Here is a 7,798-nt window from a genome sequence, read left to right as displayed (position 1 = left end):
CCGACCTTAGCTCAGTTGGTAGAGCGGAGGACTGTAGTGGGGAAAGCCTAACAGCAAATCCTTAGGTCGCTGGTTCGAATCCGGCAGGTCGGATGTTTTTTCAATTTACTATTGACGGGATAAAATGAAATAACTAGGTCTTTAAACGAAAGTATAATATGATGAGATTAAACCAAATATGCAACATAACCAATTTTCGAAAGAAAAAACTTAGCTAATCAATTCATATTCGCATTTTCTTTATTTAATAGTTTGGTTTTCACAAAAATATATAATCGACTTTTACGCATTTTTTTCTATTTTTTTAAGATAGAAATTGTATAGGGTGAAATATGATATGACACGTGGTCGTCTAAAGGGAGGACACGTGGAACCCAAGATGGGGATGGCCGAAGACCGGAAAGGATAACGTTCATAAATGTGTGTTAAATGCTCTGCGCCCGGTAGCATTTAATAGGAAATATTCTGCAGCATTAAGAGCGACGGTCCATTACAGAGAATTTGACATTTATGTTCACCATTATGTCTTCATCAATGACCCTTATAATTGACATTAAAGGAGGACACGATCCTAGTACCCCCTTCCTTAGACATAGGTATAAATAGTTATCTCAGTTATCATTGTAAGGGGGACGAATTTTCCGGCTAAACTTATACTAAATTCTATATAAAGCTTAACACAATCTTACCTTTCTTGCTTTTTGATCTCATCATTGTTGTGCCCGAAAATTCTGTTCTCGGAACTGTCATCTCTACTGTTTCATCTACATTTCAAGGCTAAGTATTGTACATTTTTTAATTATTGTATTATTTCAGGATCAAATTAGTTCACTTGTCTAGAAACCACATATAAATTTAACTGTACCATTTTACGGGTAAATAATTTGGCGCCCACCGTGGGGCCTAGACAGTCGTGCAATTAAATTGATCCTTGCAATTAAATTAGATTGTTTCGTCTTAGAAAATCATAAAAAAATGGCGGATAACACTGTTGACAACACGCACAACCTTGAAAATCGAGGGGATCAACCTCATTTCGAGGATTCAATCAGTGACACCCGCAATGAGGAGAATGACGCCACGTCGGTGCATGACAGACAATACCCTTGATAGGTTCGAGATACAACTCTCGATGATGCTGATGAGGAGCATGTCGTGGATGAGGTGAGGGTCCTGCAAGAGCAACACTCAATCATTCTAGGCCATCTCACGCGGCAGGATCAAGTTATGATGGAACTGAAGCAGGCACTATCAGGGGCTTCAAAAAATGCAAACAGACGAGACCCAATTCCTCCTGATGTTCCCGCAAACCAAACGACGCAGAGAGCCGACAACAACACTCCAAGGGGCGAAGTTGGATCCCATGGGGCCGGGGGGAGTAGATCCGGTCTCAACAACGAGAACAACCCATCGAAAATGAACTTTTACGATTTATGAGGGAAGTAAACGCCCGTATGGATCAAATCTCGGGCGTGCCACCAATATTGAAAGGCCCAGACTCAAAGAAGTATACTCAATTGCCGTATAAGCCGAGTGCGGCACCGGACCTAATCCCAAAGCGGTTTAAAATACCCGAAGTGCCAAAGTATGACGGTACTCCAAACCCACATGAGCATATTACCACCTACGCAACGACGGTAAAAGGAAATGATTTAGCTCCTCACGAAATTGAATATGTGTTGCTAAAGAAATTTGGAGAAACTCTCGCGAGGGGAGCTCTAACGTAGTATTCATTATTACCCGAGCATTCCATAGAGATCTTTGAGATGCTCGCGGATTCTTTCATCAAGGCTCATGCCGGGGCCAGAAAAGTACAAGCCCGAAAGGCCGACATATTCAGGATAGCATAGGGAGAATCTGAATTATTACGAGAGTTCGTTACCCGATTCCAGAAAGAAATAATGTTTCTCCCTACCGTCCCGAACGAATGGGCAGCTGAAGCATTCACCAAAGGATTGAATCCGAGAAGCTCAGACACGTCCCGAAAGCTGAAGGAAAGCTTGCTTGAGTTTCAAGCAACAACTTAGGCAGATGCCCACAACCGGTACGAGTCAAAGATAAGGATCGAAGATGACCAGGTCGGTTCCACATCATCGGCCAAAGGACGGGAGAAGAGCAAAGAAAAATCAAAGGATAACTACGACGCGAACATACAGACTTTGAGGGGCCGGTTTTTGCCCTACGAGCGGACCGAAGGTCGTGGCAGAAATTTCCGGCAGCAAACAAGTTCATCGTTGACAGAGGGACCGATCATGGTCAAAACAATAGATCACTCCGGGATAAAGAGACGTCGGGATCTCGGGATCCTTCTTACCCCAAGTTATCGGAATATAACTTCAACGTCGGTATAATGGAGTTGGTGTCAGCCATGAGAAACATTAAAGAGGCACGATTCTCGAGACCTATGAGATTCGAATCCATCCAGAGAGATCCCAACTTATAGTGCGAGTACCATGGGACGAACGGTCACCGTACAGGGGACTGCCCGCACCTCCGGGAAGAAGTGGCTACATTATTGAAGAATGGTCACCTCATAGAATTCTTGAGTGACCGAGCTAAGAACAATTATGGTTGTAACAGAGACAATCCAGAACCTTTGAAAGTAGGAGAAGGACCCACACGCCAAACGATCAATATGATCTTCGAGGGGAATGCGATTAACGGGGTGACCTTTTCAGCAGTGAAGAAGACGAAAGTATCAATAACTCATAGTAAAAGACTCCAGGAAGACGATATCATTTTCATGGAGGAGGAAGCAGATGGATTGCTGTTACCATACAACGACGCACTGGTAATTTCTTTACATGTGTTAGATTTTAGATTAAACGTGTTCTAGTGGATCCAGGAAGTTCGGCTAATATCATACAATGGAGAGTATTGGAGCAAGATAAACTCACCGGAAGCATTATTCCGGCAACAAAGCTCCTCGTTGGATTCAACCATGCGAGCGTGACGACCCGGGGAGAGATTTTGCTGTTCACGAACGCTGAAGGAGTAATAAAAACAACTCTTTTCGAAGTAGTAGATGGTGACATGAGATACAACATCATTCCGGGAAGGCCATGGCTACACGAGATGAAATTTGTACCCTCAACATATCACCAATTGCTGAAGTTTCCAATGCCCAAAGAATCAATCGGATAAGAGGTGATCAATCGACAATAGGGGAGATGAATGTAATCTCAGTTTCCAGTAGCAAAGGGAAGGAACGCGCGACATAGCAATTATAGGAACCGACACTACTCCCGAGCTAGAATGAGTTAGCCCGGAAGCAGAGTCGTCAGAATAATATTAGGTGCCAAGATATTTCCAAGTTCTAGAAGATTCAGACGCAACAAAATCCACGGCGGAGGAACTGGAGTAAGTTGCATTATTCGAGGAATTCCTAGAAAGAAAATTCTATTTGGGGATAGGACTACACCCGGAGCTCATGTCTGGTTTTATTGAAGTCCTTAAATTTAATGATGATTGTTTTGCATGGTCGCACGAGGATATGACAGGTATCCCGACGGAAATAGCCGTGCACAAGCTGAGTTTGGATCCCAATGTACCTCCGGTAAGACAGAAGAAACGCCCTATTGCCGAGGCCAGGAATAAATTCGTCAAAGAAGAGGTAACACGTTTGCTTAAAATCGGTTCGGTCTGAGAGGTAAGATATCCGGACTGGGTAGCCAATGTAGTAGTAGTTCCTAAGAAGAACAATAAATTTTGTATGTGTGTATACTATAAAGACCTTAATAAGGCGTCCCCGAAAGACTCGTTCCCACTGCCAAATATCAATCAGATGATTGATGCCACGGCCGGGCACGAGTTGATGAGTTTCCTCGATGCTTATTCCGGGTACAACCAAATAAAGATGAACTCGGAAGATCAGGAAAAAACTTCGTTTATAACAAATTTCGGTACATATTGTTACAATGTAATGCCATTCGGGTTGAAAAATGCCGGAGCCACTTATCAACGGCTCGTAAATAAAATATTTGAAAAGCAAATAGGAAAGACTATGTAAGTTTATATAGACAATATGCTCGTTAAGTATTTGAATACAGGTGACCATCTTAAGCATTTGCAAGAAACATTTGATATCCTAAGGAAGCATAACATGAAATTTAATCTCGAGAAGTGCGCGTTCGGGGTCAATTCTCGTAAGTTTCTGGGATTTCTGTCTCACAAAGGGGAATTGAGGTAAACCCCGACAAAATCAAGGCCATAGAGGATTTTACGGATCAATTGTCGAACGTAAAGGAAGTCCAAAGGCTCACAAGAAGACTAACATCTTTGAGCAGGTTCATTTCCCAGTCGTTGGAAAATGTCATCGCTTCTTTACACTGCTCAAAAAGAAAAATAATTTTGAATGGACACCGGAGTACCAACAGGCTCTGAAGGATCTGAAGAAGTATTTATCAAGCCCTCCATTACTCTCAAAACCAAAAGAAGGTGAAACATTGCTAGTCTACCTCGCAGTTTTAGAAGTTGCAGTAAGTGCAGTTTTAGTCCTGGTGGATGAAGGTATGCTATTTTCTATTTATTACGTTAGCAAAATTTTAACGGGAGCAGAAACTCGCTACTCACATTTGAAAAACTGGCCTTAACTCTCGTAGTCGCCACTCGGAAGCTGAGGCCCTACTTCCAATGCCAACTGATAGCTGTGTTGACTACTTTCCCTTTGCGAAATATCCTCCATAAACCCGAGCTCTCGGGAAGATTGGCCAAATGGGCTGTCAAAATGAGTGAGTTTGACATAGAATATAAACAAAGGTGTACTCATACTATACCTGTTAATCGGGCCGGGCTGACCCGTTTACAACCCGGTTCAGCCTGGTTCAGCCCGGTACTGTAGTGTGGGGGCGGGCTGGGACGGCTTGGGCGGGGAGCAGAATTCAAATGAATAATTTTTGATACCGGTGTACCGGAACCTGCTAAGCCCATTAACGGGTTTTTAACGGGCTACAACCCGGTTCAGCCTATTTTTTAACGGGGTTTTTAAAAAAAAATTATTTTTTGGACCGTTGCCAACAGTCAAGTTCAAATATTGCAAATTATCCTACTATTGCAAATGGTTTAGTTCATATTGCTGAAATTTCTCTTTTACTACATAATTTGAAGAAGAAAGAAGGATATACTTCTGTTGTTGAATCTATACTAGATAAGTTTAAAAAATATTTCTACCCAATTCCCCTATTTACCTTATTGGTGATATTTTAAACCCTTCTATCAAAATAACCACTTGTCGCCAATTAATCACTGCTTTATATTCTTATATGGATATTGGACCAACTGAAACTCCTGATATTGACACTTGTATTTCTGATCTACACAAATATTTAGAAACATTATATAATTATTATGCTAACATTGTTGATGCTTCTTCTGTTGTAGATGCAAATATTCCTTCAAGTTCAGTTTCAACATCTGGGACCAGTACTTTGGATGATAATGATGGTGTTGAAGATTATTTGATTTGGTCTACACTAGGGGATCATCAACAAACCAGTAGCAAGAATATTAATGAACTTCAATTCTACTTGCAAAAGTCAGCAGAGCCCCGCACAAAGGAATTTCTACCACTGGGTTGGTGGAGGAGCAACTCAAATCAATTTTCTATTCTTTCGGCCACGGCTCGAGACGTGCTAAATGTGCTGATTTCAACAGTCGCATCAGAGAGCGCATTTAGCCAAGCAAGGCAGCAACTAGGAGATACCCGTCATTCATTGGGCATCAATGCTTTGGAAATTCTAGTGTGTTTTAGAGATTGGATAAGATCAGAATGACGAAATCAAGGGCGTGACGAGGTAGATGAAGCGGAGGACCAAAAAATTGGAGATATAATAGTTTATGGTTCTGATTCAACCAATGCCGAAAACCAAGAACCTCATGTTGACATGGATGAACTTACAAAAATGATGCAAAGCATGTGATGTACTATTTTTTTTAATAATTGTTGTAAACTTTTAATTTGCAAGTTCAAAAATAACAAAATCAAAAAAGAACTTGCAACTTAATTTGAAGTATTATATATTATTCAATAAAAATATCAAATGAAAGTTTTCGGAGCTTGATCCTTACATATTGCCTATTGGTCTTATTAAATAATTTTTTGTAGCCAATTACTTTCAAATTTCAGTTTTAAAATTGTAAAATTCAAATTTCAAATTTAAAACTTTAAACTTTAAAGTTTAATTCTAAGCCTTAAAAGTTTGCAAACACTTAAGTATCAATAACATTGAATAAGAAAAATAAAATTTACTTTAAAAAAAATAAAATTGCACGGCCCGGTCCAGCCCGCTAAGCCCGAAATCGGACGGACAAAAAAACTCGAAAAAGTACAGCCCGCTAACAGCCCGTAATGTTAAACGGACGGGCTGGTGTTTTTTGTGTCCAACCCGTCCTAGCCCGCCCATTAGACACCCATAACGCATACTACACTTCTGCATATTTTTATGCAGAGCCAGGTATTGGAGATATCGGGCTCGAACATAGTTAGAGCGTGATCGCAAGGATTCAAGGTAGAGCTGCTTGGTCGTCGCAGTCCCTTGGAGCCTTTCCATTTTATTTTACTGTCAACTCTTAGTCGAACAGTATTGTATATCGATCCTTGAGATCATTGCATGTATTCCGTTAGAGTTCGTGAATCAGTATTAACAATCTTGGGAGGTTTTCATATTTGTTTCTGCTTTTGGTTTCGACACTTGTATTATATTATATAAATTTCAAAAACAAAATGGCTTGAAATGAAATATTAATCGGCTTACCTAGTCTTAGAGACTAAGTGCCATCACGACGCTTGAGATGAGATTTTGGGCCGTGATAGGAAAGTAACCCAAAATACCCGGGAGCTCAACACGGGGAAGCTAGGTCCAACATGGGAAGATCCCTACCGGATTTCAGATATCACCGAGAAAGGATCATACGAGTAGAGAACTAGAATGGAGACAAGTTGCCTAGAAACTGGAACGTGGCATACCTCAAAAGATATTATTGTTGATGAACATTATTCAAACGAAAAGTATGTGCTGCACTCTTTTTCCCTTCGTTAAGTTTTTGTCCCAATTATGTTTTTCTGGCAAGGTTTTTAATGGGGCAGCAACAGAAAGCATACTACGAAGACAACAATAATAAAACCTTTGATAGCAAGGCAAACAAGCAAGCTTACACTCGGGGACAATTAGATAATCTTTGGTGCGATAGCAAATTTCCACTGGGAAGTTAAGTTTGCTACCAAACAAAAGTTACCCAACCGTTCACGAGCGCAAACCACTAGAGGGTTATTAGATATTCCTTCACTCGATAGCATAAATTCCTCAGGGGAAGTAAAATTGTGTTACCAAGTTGAGGATTATCTAGCAATTCATTAGTGGAATCTTCGAAGATACGAGACTTTCAGTGTTCCAATTCGCACTCTTCGCATTCGAACACTGGGGGGAGTGAATACTAGGGGGGAATGATATGAGGATACGACAACAATGACTGCCACATCAACCGGGGAACGAAAATCCGAAAACAAAATGCATCATTAGGACTAGGGACTGTGCAGCCAGCCCTGTAGAAACAAGTTGTACAAGATAACCACAAGTAATTGCAATTTCTTTTCAGCATAGCAAATGCTTATGTATTTTTTGAAAATAGAAGGAATAAAATGAAAACCTTTTGTTTTTATCTTGTTTCTTGTCTGAACGATGAATAAACTTTGTCATTTGAAAGTTAAACAAGTACTTCAAATGTTAGTACCGTAATGAACATGAGACTTCCTCTTCAAGAGAACCGTAAACATAAGAGGGCCCTCTCTTATAAAAAAGCC

General features: G+C 40.6%; 1 non-coding gene across 1 annotated transcript; it reads left to right on the top strand.

Annotated features, from left to right (window-relative positions):
- Positions 1–93, top strand: TRNAY-GUA (transfer RNA tyrosine (anticodon GUA)). Its single transcript has 2 exons — positions 1–37; positions 58–93. It is a non-coding gene; the product is annotated as a tRNA-Tyr (tRNA).
- Positions 94–7,798: the final 7,705 nt, after the last annotated feature.

The sequence above is a fragment of the Nicotiana tabacum genome, chromosome 2, assembly GCF_000715075.1.
Source record: "Nicotiana tabacum cultivar K326 chromosome 2, ASM71507v2, whole genome shotgun sequence".
Lineage (NCBI taxonomy): Eukaryota > Viridiplantae > Streptophyta > Magnoliopsida > Solanales > Solanaceae > Nicotiana > Nicotiana tabacum.
This window is presented reverse-complemented; position numbering and strand designations above follow the sequence as displayed.